Here is a 14,666-nt window from a genome sequence, read left to right as displayed (position 1 = left end):
TGCTGGCTTCAGTTCCAGCAGCAGGAGACTAATACCTGGGTGTATTTTTTAAAGAAGTGAGTGATTCTGAGCTGTTTATAACCATTATGTTCCAATTCTGGTAGCAGTGGTCCCCTGCCAGAAGTGGGGCAACTGGGAGGCTGTGCTGCGCCCTGGGGACCGAGGATGTGAACAAGGAGCACACTCTGTACCTTGTGATTCTCTCTGCGGTGTCTTGCCAGCAAATATCTTCAGGCTTTCCTTTCCCTCTGCTCTCCCAGGACTCTGCTTTGTGTCCTGCATGTCCCAGCAATTCCTTTTGAAGTTTTGCCTGAAACACTTGGGGCTTTTTTTCTGTTCCCTACCCAGATAGAGGCTAGAGGTGAAGAGACTTTGCTGCCAATTCCTCTTCTGATATGGAGTTTCAACTCCTGCTGTTAAACCTCTACCAGCCACTTCTGTTCCAGATCTGTCACTGCAATAGAGCAGAGACTCCCCGGCTGTGCTCCTGCTCGAATCCAGGGTTGTGCAATAGCTGCCTGCCAGTGCCAGCGCAGATGCTGCTGCATCCAGACACGCTGCACCATGTAGTTGCTTAGATACCACCTTTTTTTCACGTTTTTCTCCCAAATGCGAGGTGACAATTTGCAACTTGTAGTTATACCATTCAACACCGCTTCAGGGTTAAGCAATGTTAAGAATTTGAACTATTAATGACTTCCTCTCGATGTTGCTTTTCAGAGGTTGAGTATTGTGGAATTTAAAAGGACTGAGTGTTGCTCTGCTCCCTTTTCAGAGTCTTGATTTCACCTCCACAAGTGATAAATAACTTCTCACTTGGAGCATTTGTTTCATCCAGAAACCCATCTTTTAATTACTGATGCAGGAGGCCAAGGGCCTTGCATGGCCTGGCTGCTGGTGCTTACAGATCAGGTAGGTCAGGAAGATTTCTGTGCTGCTCCTAACTCATCCGCTGTCGTATGTTCATTACGTCAAAGAGAGCTCTGATGGGAGCTGGCAGGGATTGGATCTCAGAGGAGATGAGGGGGTGAGAGTCTCTTCTAATGTTCTGGAAGGGAGAAGGATGCTTGCATGGTACAGCAGCCACTCGCCTGCTGAGCTGGTATGGGGTGAAAATGGAACTCAAATGTGTCTCATGGATGGCTGCTTGTGCCTCCCTCTGTGCAGTTAAAGGCAAGTTGTCAAAATGAAAAGCCCATGCCTGGCTATGCTGCTACTGACCGTGAATTAGACTTCTAACAAGAGAGCTGTGCTGGCACAGCTTGGATGTAAATAGGAATGGTATCCAGATAAGCTCTATTCTTGTCCCTTTATGGGTATAATATATTTCATATATGTGGCAGGTGAATCAGCACTGCTTTAGTGACCCTGCTATACGTTCTGGGAGAAGTCAAAGCTCTGGAGTTGCAATTTGAACTGTGCCTGCACAGAGCCCTGGAATAACCTCCTGGGTTTTAATGGAGATGACTGTAGCAGGGATACAAATGAGGCTGCTGTGAGTGCGCACCAAGGTGAGCAAGAAGCTAACAGGAAGATGGCTGATTGCAAGACAAAGACCCTTCCCTTTGCGGTGTACCTCCCTTCCTTCCACCTTCCTCCTCCTAAAATAGCCCTTCAACATGAGTGAAACCCACTTATTTTCCTCTTTTAAAAGCACATTTAATGTTTGTTTCAATGGGAAACTGACTTACACCAGAAGCTGTGATGTGTATCTGCTATGTCTGGTCTATGTCCTTATTCCTTGTAATGCCTAATAGTATTGATCATGAATGATGGAAGGTTATCAGCTGCAGTTTCACATCTCCAGCTTCCCTGCGTATGGCTCATCAGCCAGTTTGCTTTTCAGGCTCCTTCAGCCTTGTTCAGTTCTGGCTGTCTTTTACTTTTAATGCAGCAGTTTAGGAGACTCTCTCCCAGCTTCCAAGGAGGAGATGTCAGTCCTCTGGGTGAGCAGATGCACATGGCCATGCTGCTTCTGAAAGCTCTGGAGTGCATTGGGAGGTTGAGCAAGGTCTGAGTATGAACAGGTAGTGACTGGAGCAGGTCCAAGGTGTGAATGTCCATCCTTAATTGCACAGGGCCAATTTCATGCATGTAAATGTGTCACTTTGCATGCATGGATAGTGAACGGCTGCTCATTGGGGTAACCTATGGAGCTGGGATTTCATTTTCATCACAGACTGTTCATTGTGTGGAAGCCCTGCCCTGTGCTTCACCAGTGTACACATGCATATCTCTGACTTGGTCTGAGGTAATCTCTACCTTAAATATGTATGAAAACAGTGTCTGGGTTCATACAGCAAGTGAGTTTTCTCACACTTGTCCCATCAACATAAGCATTTGTTGCTGTGGTAGGGGAACAAATGCTTCTGGATTTGAAGATTTCCAGTGGACAACTTCATTAGCTTTGCCTAAAAGGAGATTAAGCCAGTATCTTCAGGGTTCTGGGAGGTGTTAATCTAGCAAAGCATCATCATTATGTTAAATACCTGCCTTTTCTGTCTTACTTGTGCAGTGTTAAAGGCTTTCTGAAAGTTAGAGGAAAGATCTCTTCAGGGAGTCAATAGGTTTTTAGGCTTTTTCTTGGTGTTTGTAAATGTCTAGAGATAATACACTACTACACAGCTTAGAAAGGTCGTGTGTGACACTGCTTTGGTGTAGGGATATTTAATATGAATATGTATCTACAAAGTTTGTATTCTTTTCTGTTCCCTCCCCCTCTGGGTGCGTCTGCCATTAAGGCGAAAGCTGTTGCACTCCACATCAGGCAAGCTTCTTTCACTGCTGAAATTCAATTGACAGTAATCTCCTTTCAAATCTGCTCTGGTGGGGTAGCGTAGCAGGCTGTGTCACACTGCATTTCTCATCCTGGCTCTTCTTGTACCAGTTGGAAGCTTCTAATTTTTTGCCTTCAAAAGTCTGAGCTTTACTTCTGCAGTTTTTAGTGAGGCCTCATCTAAACAGAGTTTGCATAAATCTCTTAGCTCCAGCAGGAAGATGAAAGCTTTGATAAGGAATTTGTTGGAGTTCTTTTCCTCTCTCCAGAGCAGGAGCGCAATGTCTTTGACCTAGATATACCAATTACTGACACAGCAAAGTGATACAGAAAACAATCTGAAGGAATGCCAGCCCCTGAATGAACGCTTGGCTGCAGAAAGCTGTTGCTTATGTGGAACCTCAAACACAGAAGAGATGTGAGGAGGAAACCAGTGTTCATTCAAAACATTTCATGAAATAGTGATAAATGAGAGATGGCTGGAGAAAGCTGCCTGTTCACCCCTGATCCCTGTAGCTTTGGAGAGGTAAAAGCACTATGCAAAACACAGCGTGGCTCTCCCCTTTCCCCTTTGTGGCCTAGTTTGCTCAGCTTAGCTTTTTGAAGAACTTTTATGTCAAACTTAAAGGCTTCCTGGTAGCAGCTTCTATTTATAAGAAGTGTTTAATGGCAGATGTATTTCAGAAAGCAGCAATGAGCTACTTCTCTGGAGCACACCAGGTGACTTTATTAATTAGTTTCATAACTTTCAATAATAGTTAAGGTTCAGCATCTCCAGAGACTGAGGGATTCTGAAGTGAACTGGTTTTCAGTTCAGCTTTGAGACCCATCCTCTCTATGTGAGTACCTGCACATTGCCACCGTGTTGATGGTTTCCATAATACACCGAATAAATCAGTTCACACAAACTGCTGCAGATTTTGTCTTTGTTCTCCTGGTGGCAGCTGTGGAACTGCAAACTTTGGCTGTCAAATCACCAAACTGCTTGGGTTTCTTGCAAATAAAAAGGCAACCTTTCATGAACCCAGGTTTTGGAGTCAGCCCTCGTTTCTTTTTACCAGCCAGTGTTGTTGCTGGCACTTCAGCCTTACTGCAAATACATATGTGTGGGCTTTTTGCTAACACAGTTTATTTAAGAGATTGATACAACTCAGACTGCATGAAAGTCTCTCTGCTCCAGAAATGTGTAATAGATCTTTGGCAATCTGACTCAAATGTTTGTCTTACTTTGTTCAAGCACATAATTTGAGGTAATTGATAGGATCAGCCTTGTGCAGAGCCTGCTCTTGAATCAGCATCTGTCAAATGCTTCATCTTGGAGGGTGCTGATTTTCACTTCTATGTGATGTCCACGCACAGATCCTGGTCCCGTGGACTTAAATGGCCTGTATTCAGTTGCTTCACTGGGCATCTCATGCCAGTCCATGCAGATGTTGAATACCCCAGGGCATCTCTAATGTCACTGTGTATCTGTGTCAAGAGTTGAGTCAAGCCCTAAGGTATCTGAACGTCCATTGCACGCCCTTATCTCTTTGTGACTTGTACTGCATTAGAGGAAAGGCTGTGGCTGCAGTAATGGCACCTTCTCTGCAATACTTGACCAGACTGGGTTATCCATGCATTGGGTAACAGTTGAGGGAGGGTGGTTTTTGTACTGACTTGTTTAAGACTTGCTGACACACAAGGGGAGCTCATGTATGGAGGAGCTCGCAGTGAACTGTAGCCCAAAGATACCCTGGGAGTCTGGGGGATGCTATGAAGAGGAGTGTTTGCATGGATTAACAACTGGATCTGTGCCTGGCTGCACAACCTCTGATTTGACTGAAGCAGCTGCCTTCTTCCCAGCAAAGGTCATGTTCAGCTCAGAGGCACTTAGTGTGTGTTTGAACAACTGGATGGGATCGCGCCAAGGAAAGGGGAGGCAGAGAACTAGAAGATTGCTCATTTAATTACAAGCCTTTTCTTTGTAGTATTTCCTTTGAGACTGGGTCCAGAGTTGTTCACATGATGGTGGCTGACAGTGTTCAGTGGAAAGGTTCTCTGATGGCCTGGCTAGATCTGAATCTTGCTGCAGGTTTGGGGGGATCTATATTGGTTAATTTTCTGTTGTAGAAAGAAGCAGCCAGTTGCACTTCACTAGGAGAGGTAAAATAGCTTCAAGTTCTTTGTCTCACGGTGCTTCTCCCAAAACAGCCTCTGCATTGCTGCTCTTGTACAAGGTCTCTCTGCCCCTGTTAAGGATCTTTACAGAAAAAGAACAATACTGACTTTGAAAATAAACAGCTTCAAGAAATGAAAGTGGTTTTCCCTCTTGGTTCTGCCTTCCTATGAGGAACTCCGGATCGCTCACTGCTGGTGTTTGTTGCTGTGCAGAGGGTTTACGTAAAGGGGAAAGCGTACCACACAATGAAGATACTGGAGCTGCCTATCCAAAAAGCAAATCCTGGCCAAGATTTAGAAAACAGAGAAGGGGAAGAGGAGTTCTGTAACGTCTGAAGTGTGCATGTCACAGCTGTGAGCAAAACAGTGACTTGTGCAGTGAAAACTGCCTAAATTGCCAGTGCTTTGATATTGATGGCTGGGACCAGTCACACTCCTGATAAACACTTCCCAGGCATTGTCTATACAGTCAGGTATGTTGGCATAAAATCACATGGAGCAAGTAGTTATTAAATCAGAATCTCTTTCAAGGTTTGAAAGATGTATTTTTTTAGGGTGTAGTCTGTGTGAAATGTTCCTTGGTTAATAGAAATGGAGTGAATGTTAGACACATTGCTTATGCTAATAATCATATCTCTTACAGTGCAATGTTAACTACAGGCAGACAGCTTCAGCCCCTGTACACAAGAATGCAGATTGACTCTTGTTTATCATTACATCAGCCTGCAAAAGGGAGATTTCTAAGAGCAGAACTGTTTGCGTGACATGGAGCGACTCCCATTGTGTAGAACAGAATAGCACTCAGAAATTTCTCTCCTCTCCCTTGCTCTTTTGATGACAGATAGTTGGCAGAGGATCAAAGCACAAACAGGATTAATGTTTTGCATATTCTGTCCTACATGGCCTGAAAGGAGCAGAGATGGAATTTTTCATCTTTCACTTTAAACTGCATTTAATATCGTGGCCTAGTTTAGAGCGATGCGACTCATTCCTTCCATTTCCCCCGAGGCCTCTGTTTCTGGTCAAGGAAAACAGGGCATGACTCCCTCTAGAGCTCATCAGTGCAGCTCAGCTTCCTCCTTCTTGCAGGCTGGTGGAGGAAGCTGGTTTGAGGCTGGAGCAATCCAGCATCGGGAATCTCCAAGGAGCATTTGTCTCTTGTACAAGCTGCTGTCTCTTGTACCCATTGCAGTGAGTACAGCATGAGTGCTGCAGGGCATGGTGAACCTGGGGCAGGACCAGGGTTCCTGGTGCTGCCTGTGCAAAAGTCACCATCACAGGTCACACCTCCAAATGGCTGGGTTCAGTGTCCAAGGGTAGTGTCCAAGTGTGGTCCTTCTCAAAGTCTAAACTGCCTTCTCAAAGATGACCTCAGAAAGGAATGTTTCGATCCACTCTTTGGCTGATGAACTGTTGTGCAGCCAGCCATACTTCCTCCTCTTTGGAAATACTCTGAAAATGGCAAGCAAATGTGAAGGTGCTTGTTTTGGTGGTCCTGTCAGTACTGGAGTCATTGCCTTCGCTGGAGCTTGCACTTGACCATGCACTGGGCGCATCTCTGTCCTGCCCTCCCCTCTAGTGGGGTGACTTGTCATTGCAGCTTAGTTTTGGCTGATGGTTCCTAAGGTTTTTGTGATGTTGTGCAGCTGCAAAAATACATAGTGACCAGAACACAGCACAGAGAACTGTAGGATGAGTATGGAATACACTGGATATTGTGGATGGACTTGTAGAAGAGGATAAATAGTAGTGGGATATCTGATATATGGGAGCATTGGCTGGACCTTCTCTCATGCTGAATTCCTTCTGTCCATGAGAAGGTGCAGATGCATTTGAAAAGACTATGGTTGATGGGATGAAGATGAGAGAACATCCCAGGTATTGGAAATGGATCTCTTGCTCAAATTGCACTTGTCTGCAGTTCTGTTCCTGTAGACAGCTATATTCTGAATAGATGTGCTCCTCACACAGATCTGCCACATTCATGTCTAATATTAAAGAGATCGTGTAAGAGCTTCAGCAACGACAGATGGTAATTAATTGGGCCATGTCTAGCCTCCTCCACATGGAGCTCTTGCGGGCTGAATTTGGAGTGGAGCTAGGAAAATGATCTGTGTATTTCAGGATCTTCTCCTGTCATTTGTGGGACTTTTGGCTGTGGCATAGCAGGCTTGCCAGTTGCTGTGACAAGGATTTTTTTGGCATGTGGAAAGGGCCATTCATTATAGTACTAAAAATGTTTGCATAGCTTGGGTTCCTGAACAGCACAGGAGCGATCTCAAGTGCTCTTTCAGTTGTTTTACCTAACTGGGTTTAAGGAACTTGTTCTCCAGCCACATACATGCCTTTGATCTGTTTTGGCTTGTTCAAAAACCCCATCATGTCTTTAGCTGTCCTGCATGTAATGAAACCTCTTCCCTTCTCCTCTGACCTCTTGCTTCCCCCAGTCAACTTTTTTGTGAGCCCACAGGGAACTCAGCAGAGCCCCTGCTCTGGCAGGAGCTGGGCAGTTCCAGCAATAACAAACACAACAGCTAATGCCGTCTTCAAGCATCACTTGAGATAAATAATGGATTTGCTCAAAGGAATCTTAACTGCGCAGCTGATGCTGGCTCCCAGTTGTTTGTCTTGCTGATCTTGCCTAGGACATTTAGCCCACCAAGTCCTTAAGGTGATGCAGCATCCCGAATGAAAGGTGTTGTGGTTCTAGTCTTATGCTCGCATCGGTCATCCCCATCTAACCCCACCATCCTAACACTGTGAGGCTGTTACATCAAATTGTGCAACCCAAAGTAGTGCAGTAAGGTTGGGGATTGGGCAAAGCCAGTGGTGATAACTGCAGTGTTAGTGTCTTTCTCAGTTTAGCAGGGCTGACCCGTTAAAAGACCCTTCAAAGATCATAGGCAATGCCTACGTAAATGTACTGCACAGCAGAGAATTAATTGCTGAGATCTCTCTACTGAGATATTGCTTTGGGCTTTATTCGGTAGGCTTGGTAAAATTCCACAGCATGGTAGAGATTGTGCATATTAATTTTGCATTTCAAGCAGCATAGGATGTCAAATTTCTACTTTCTCATCTATCTGCACTCACCCAGTCCTATTTGCCAGTTCATTACTTGCTGGTTTTGTGGATTCTCACACTCGATTGCTGACACTGACTGTGAATTAATATGATCTATGTAAAGGTAATTGAAAAACCCAGAGGTTTTGGTCCAGAAGTCAACTATGTGTTTACTCAGCCTGCCTTGTTTGGCAGGGGTCACTGGAAGTCCACACCAGAGCATGCTAAGTCCTGCAATGGCAAAAATTCTGGGGATGTTGAGTTCTTAAATGAGTTTTGAGAGAACATGAAGTGACAGCTGAGCAGAGAGTGAGCTCCTCTGCTGTGACAGCGACGTGCAGAAGCAGTGAGAGTTTCCTTTGCCTTCTCAATCAGACCAGTGAAACGCAAGTCTTTGGATTCTGCATATATTAAAGTATATTAACTTTTTTCTCCTTTCCTGTATATGCAGGAGGCAGACAGTGGGGAAGAAGAATGCCGGTCCCAGCCCAGAAGGTAAGATTGTCACTTGAGGCTTGCAAGAGTCCTCAAGGATCTCTTTCTGTGTAAAATGTTCCACAAGGGGGTTTGTCGTTGTTCTATTCTGCATCATTTTCTCTCTGTTGTTAATGTTGCACAACTGTCTTATACGTACCTTACTGAAAAATGTATTGAACTGGCCTGAATGATGCTGCCAGTAAAGGGGTTGCTGCAGTAGGAAATGGAAAATGTCAGATAAACACTAAAAAATATCTATGGGCAACAGTTTGCAAAGCTGTCAGCGAGTATATTCGCCAAACGGTTGTTTGCATCCCGGAAGGGGTGTCCTGCCTGAAGACACCGCTTCTCTGTGTATGTGGAGACTTTGCTTGTATCTGAGGAACAAACCCTGGTTGTGTTGTTCCTTAGCTCCCTCCAGTGTCCTGTGTTGTTCCTTGGGATTTGGACCATCCTCAGAATGTTCTGAGAGCAATAACCATACCAACAAACTCTGGTCCTCTGGTTAAAAGTCTCTGTTGCCATCAAGAGGTGAATTGGATTTGTCTGGTTAGCAGCAGTATCACAGGAGGGACTTCAGCAGTGATGATCGTCCTCTAGCAATGTTTCTTCTCCGGATTAGGCCATTGTGTACATGGGATCTGTGAAAAGCTGTACACCTAGAAGCTGAAGAACAGGGTGATCCTATGCCATAGGGGCACCTTCTGCTTAAAATAGCATGTTCAGTGGATGTGTAGCTCCTTGCTACTGATGCAGATCATCAAACATCTACTCCAGAGTTAAGAGAACACTGAGAATTTGGAGGGTTTTCTTTAAATTGGGGCTGTTTTGCCTGGAGATGTTCACCTTCTGTAAATGCAGATTTCAGCTGCTTCAGGAAGAACCTGTTTTGATAAATGCTTCTCCAGTGAAACTCAGATGATCGAATGGTGACAAGTATTAATGGTGATTTCATAATGTAGTCGTAGTCTTAAGGGTGGACTTCTTGAAGCCTTGTACGCTTTGTCTCCTATCCTCTAAGCCATCAAAAGAATTATTTCAGCTGAACTTAATAAAAGCAGGAACTCTGTCTACCAGGTAACTTCTCCAGCAGCAGGAGCACTAAAACTTTCCAGTCAACTTTTAAGAAAGGCATAAGATTCCCTCCAGAGGGAGTAGAGGGGAAGTGAAGGTGAAATAGTTCTCCCTTTATGAGCTCTTTGGCTGTTACAGTCCTTTCCTTAATGTTGTTTGTGTGAGTAGGTAACAACAGAAGCTGTCATTTCTCGTATTCAGAAGGTCTGAACAAGATTTGGCCTTTGGGTTTGGGGCCAACTTGGATGAATCTGCAAAAGAAAAAGCTGTCCTGCTTGCCCATTCCCATGATTCCAGCATAGTCCTGTGATTGCGTGGCCTGGGGAAGGTGACTGGTCTGTTTCCTTCAGTCTTCTATCCTGAAATGATGATTTAAAAATCGCTGTTCCTTCATTTTACAACTTCCATGACAGAGAGGAAAGCTGGAAAGCACAATTCCCAAAGGCTCAAATTGAACTTGGCTAAACTCCGGTTTTTAATTCCACTCTTAGCCTTCCAGCAGTCACAAGATCAACTCATGACTTGATCTCAGTATACATAATGTATTGGAAGGGATGGGAGGTATTTAATTGTCGTGGGCACTTAGCAACAATTGTAGGTTAGGTTTGAAAGGAGCCCTTTTTTAATAGATTTGAAATAACTTCCTGTGGTAGGAAATGACAACCTGCTGTTGATGTGGTGATCTGAACCGCCTGCCTCCTGTGACCGGGTCAGAAAGCTAACTGAAACCAGGAGCCTTCGCAGGGAAAACAAGGGGGTGGGTGTTAAATGGGTTTGATTACAGCTGCATAAAAATAATACAGTCAAAAGGGGTAAGTAGTCAACCTGGAGCCCTGCTGCGGAGGAGCAGCAGATGTATGTAAAGAGCTCTTGAGTATATCTGATCCCCAGATTTCAAGGGAACATAGCAAGTAGGAGCTATTGAAAATCCAGACAGTAAGAAGGCAATGGCCTGAGTTAGGCTTTAAAAGCGAGGTATGTTATCAGCTTCAGTGCCATCGAGGTATCGCTCAGCAGCAGCCTGACATTCCTACCTGCCTGCCTGGGCAAGGCCAGGCTGGTGAAGCTCTCCTGAGGCGGAACTCAGGTGACCTGGTTGTAGCTGCAGCCAGTGTTTGGGGTGGGATTTTTGCCATTTGTAGAATTCCTCTGGTGAGGAGTCCTGTTGTCTCCTGCACTCCTGCAAAATGGGCTCAAACGCTACCTCAGGCTATCATGGTTGGCATTGAGCGAGCCCAGACTCGTCGTGTTGACTGGTCCCGTTAACTGGACGTGGAATGCACGACTCTGGTAGTACTAAAGCATGTTTGGGTTAATAAAATAACTTTTCAGTATTTATTAAGTAGGATGTTAGTGCATAGAGATGTTAATGCTTGCAATGGAATTAGCTTAGGACCTAAGCATAAGCACATAGATTTGTTTAGTGTCGGGAGATGTTTGCTGTGATTGTCTTGAGGATCATTAAGTCCAGCCTTCATTTCCATCCTCCTGAGTCCCCATGTCTCTGCACAATCTAGGGACTGCCGTCTCAAAAGAGACAGATGTTCCATTTGGATCCAGCTCCACAGCATTGCTAGTCCAGTGCCTAGCAATTTCTAGATAGCTTTTTGTGTTAGGTTTCTGCTCTTTATCTTTTCTCACTGATGAGCTATGGGATATAGATTGAGGTGAAGGGGAACGTGCAGAAAAGACCTGCAGCAGGACAGCAGGAATGACTAGTTGAGTGACTGTGCTTGTTGAGCAGAGGCTGTGAAGAACGGCCAGTCTAAAATGTCCTCCAAAGGGGCAGAGGAATTTGTTTCAAACAGGAGCTCAAACTTTTAGGTAGGTACATCAAGATCATGATCCATAAAACAGACAATCTGTCTGGTTGCTGTTCTGTTTGTGCTCTTTAAGATCTAACAGCACAGAGGCCTCATTGCATGGGCTCTTGTCTCATGGGTGAGGGAGAGGAAGTGTGTGAAAACGTTGTTTAAACTTAAACCTGCTCTACAGAGCAAGCAAATGACATGACAAGTCTGCGCTCGCCACAAGACTGCTTCTGCCAGCACCATCGTGGAATGAGGAGCTTTCTGCTTTGTGAATTAGCAGAATCCACTTAAAGCTTTTCTCCAAGAGATGGGAAGAGTTATTGGAGGTGCAGAGAGAGGGTTCATGTCTGCTCTGCAGGAGGGTCTCTCTAACCTGCTGTAGCTGTGACCATTCTTGCCCTTTATGGGTGAAATCCCCAAGCCCCTAACACAGGTCCAGCTTTTGCTTTGGAGTCCCTGATGGAACCAGTCCTTGTCACCTGTCTAACTCTTGGCTAATGGGACTGGGACAGAGTAATACATAAGCAGATGTCCTGGAGAATCTATTTATTATATTTATTACCTTCATAGCTGCCTTCTAGACATTTTTATTAGGCTATCTGGAGGCTGTACAGCCAGCTGGCCTGTGCATCTCTCCTCCTGTCCCCAGACATGCTGCCACGCTGAATACACTCTAAATGGAGCATCTGCATTAACAATCTCATTGCATCATCTTGATGTTGTTAAAACTTAACTAAAACGCATGTGTATTGAGCTCTGAGTTGTATTTACACCAACTGATGTATTGACAGTCATGTTTTGTGCGCTCTGTGCCAAGGTTGCAAGGATTCAGCATCTTTGTTTTGCTGACAAACGACATCTCCAGGGCCCGGGGCAGCAGCGGTGCTGCAGTCTGCGTTGGATTTGCTGTCAGGATCTGCTGGTTGCTTTTTGGGGTTATGTTTTAAAGTGTGCCTCTATTTCCACACTGTGAATTTACCACTTCTGTGTGCTCTGAAACCCCAGTGGTTGCTGAAGTGCAGCATTTGAGGCTGCACAGTAACTGCTGCATCTAAAACCGGGTAGGCTGTATTGCCCCCATGGCTGCTGGGGACTGCAGAGGAATTCTTTGAACTTTTATGGCCTGGCTCTTGCTCAGACTAAAGTCTGTTTGCTCGGGTAAAGCTGAGGAGCCCGTCGCTCCCTTCAGGCGCCATAGGAAGTGATGAGGTCCTGCTCAAAATCTGGCGGTTGTTACCTGGAAATGTTCTCTAAAAGTGCTTTTCCTCCCCTCTTCAGGTGGTGTGGAAAAAACCCGGAAAGAAATAAAACCAAACCGCATTTTGCAGCCCAAGTATGCTTAGCTTCTGGTTTGTTGTTTTTAGTCAAAATAGTTCCTTCCAGGAGTGAACTGGGAAGGAAAGCAAATCAGATTATTGCCATGATAGCAGTTGGATATGCCAAGATGCCTCAAGGTTTCAAGCTGTGAGTAAATACCTTTGTTTTAGGAGTGGAAGACCTCAGTCTGATGCAGGAGCTTATGGTTTGTAACAGTGTAAAAGTTGCTTTTCAAATAGTAAGTGGAATTAGTGCATGTGTTTTCATTGCAAAGGGCAACAGCTCAATAAATCATAAGCCAACTTGTCTGCTTTTTAAACTGAGACCTGTTGTAAGCATCCCCCTACTTCTGGGTTATGGCAGAGGGGTGCTAGTCCCTGGGGGTACCAAATTGACTGCACTTCAGAAGGCTCACGTACATGATGAGATGTGTGAATCTGCAGCACCCTTTGCCTGTTGTGGCTCTTAGAGATGTGTATCATCACCATTTGGTGCTCCTGTGGCAGGCTCCTGACGCTTGCGGTTATCCTTAGAGCCTATCTGCTGTTGCAAGAGACTTCCAGAAACCACCCGCTGTGAGTTCTAGGAACTAAACCTGCCTTGTGCTTCCTTTGCTTGCTGCTGCAGTTGCCAAACACTTACTCTGTTGGTACTTGAACAGTAGCTGGATCTTCTAATGGGTGTACAAGACAGTTTGTAACTCCAGATCTTGAGTGAGAGGGGACTGCGTAGTGTACAAGAAAGCTTGTGTTTATCCATGCCGGAGATTACTAAGCTCTTGCAGTATGAACCTTATCTTTAGAATGTGTTTCCTGAATCCATCTTTCTGTCTTTCCTTTCAATGACAGCTTAGCCTCCCTGTGGCATTTACTACAGCTGCTTGTGGAGAATGGAATACTGAGATAAAGAGCAGGTCTGTTAATCTGCCAGCTCTCCTGACCACCAGAAACAGTTCTGAGGGCCACCGAAGTGGGTCTGTGGTCTCCAGTTTTGATTACCAACTGGTTTATCACCAAACTGTGAGCAAAGATGTAGCACTTGTAGTAAAACTGGGGTTCACTGCAAGTTCTGTGTCTGTGCTTGCAGCATGGCCAGTCTGATTACATACCTGTGGATCACAGTAATGTGTAAGCTGACTTCAGGTGTGATCTGAAGGATCAAGCAGACTAATGTTGTTGCATTACAAGGTAAACACAGGATGCTAGAGCAGGGAGCTCGGTCAGCATATGAGTGCTTATGAAAGAGATTTTTAATGTGTCAGTCTAAGCATGTGAACAGAGGAGAGTGAGGAACAAGGCAAAGACAAACTGGGAAGTAAAAGGAATGAAGGTGGATCAGGTCCTTCAGCTACCAAAAGGGTCTGCTTAGCACAGAGCAAGCCCAGAACTGCCGCCATGCAGTTATGCTCCTTCTTTAGAGGTTAGCAAAGAAGGATCTGAGCAGGAGGTGCTGTAAAGATTCCATACATGCTCATGTTTCCTGCTGAGCATGAATCAGGTGCTCTAAGGTAGGCGAATCTAAGTTAAGGAAAAATTCTTGTAAATAGAAAGGGACACTGCTCAGGTCCCTTCAGTCTTCTTTGCTTCTGCCTCTGTAAAAGGGGTGTAATTGAGCATTGACCTCTTTGTGTCAGACCCTCTAAGATTTAATGATAAGTAAACTATACAATGATTGGGTGTGGGGTTTGTGAGGGAAGGGTTTAATGAAGTGATAATATTGCAAAATAGGTGTTGAATTCTCAGCTGAGAAGCCTAATCATTGATCAGGATTGGCCACTAACCAAAAGGGCTTTAAAAGCAGGGGTTTGTTCTTTCTGTGATGCTTATCGCCCTATCCCTGTGCCTGTCTGGTTTCTTTGCTCAAGAACTAGAAACAGAAATGCTCTTTGACAGCTTAAATAACCAAATTTGGAATGTGGCTTCCTGTTCTGACTGGTTCTTCAGGATTCAAGTATAGTTTTGCATGCTTTCCCTGTTCCTGCCTCCCCC

This window comes from Psittacula echo, assembly GCF_963264785.1.
Source record: "Psittacula echo genome assembly, chromosome: 15".
Lineage (NCBI taxonomy): Eukaryota > Metazoa > Chordata > Aves > Psittaciformes > Psittacidae > Psittacula > Psittacula echo.
Note: the sequence above shows the minus strand (reverse complement) of the source record.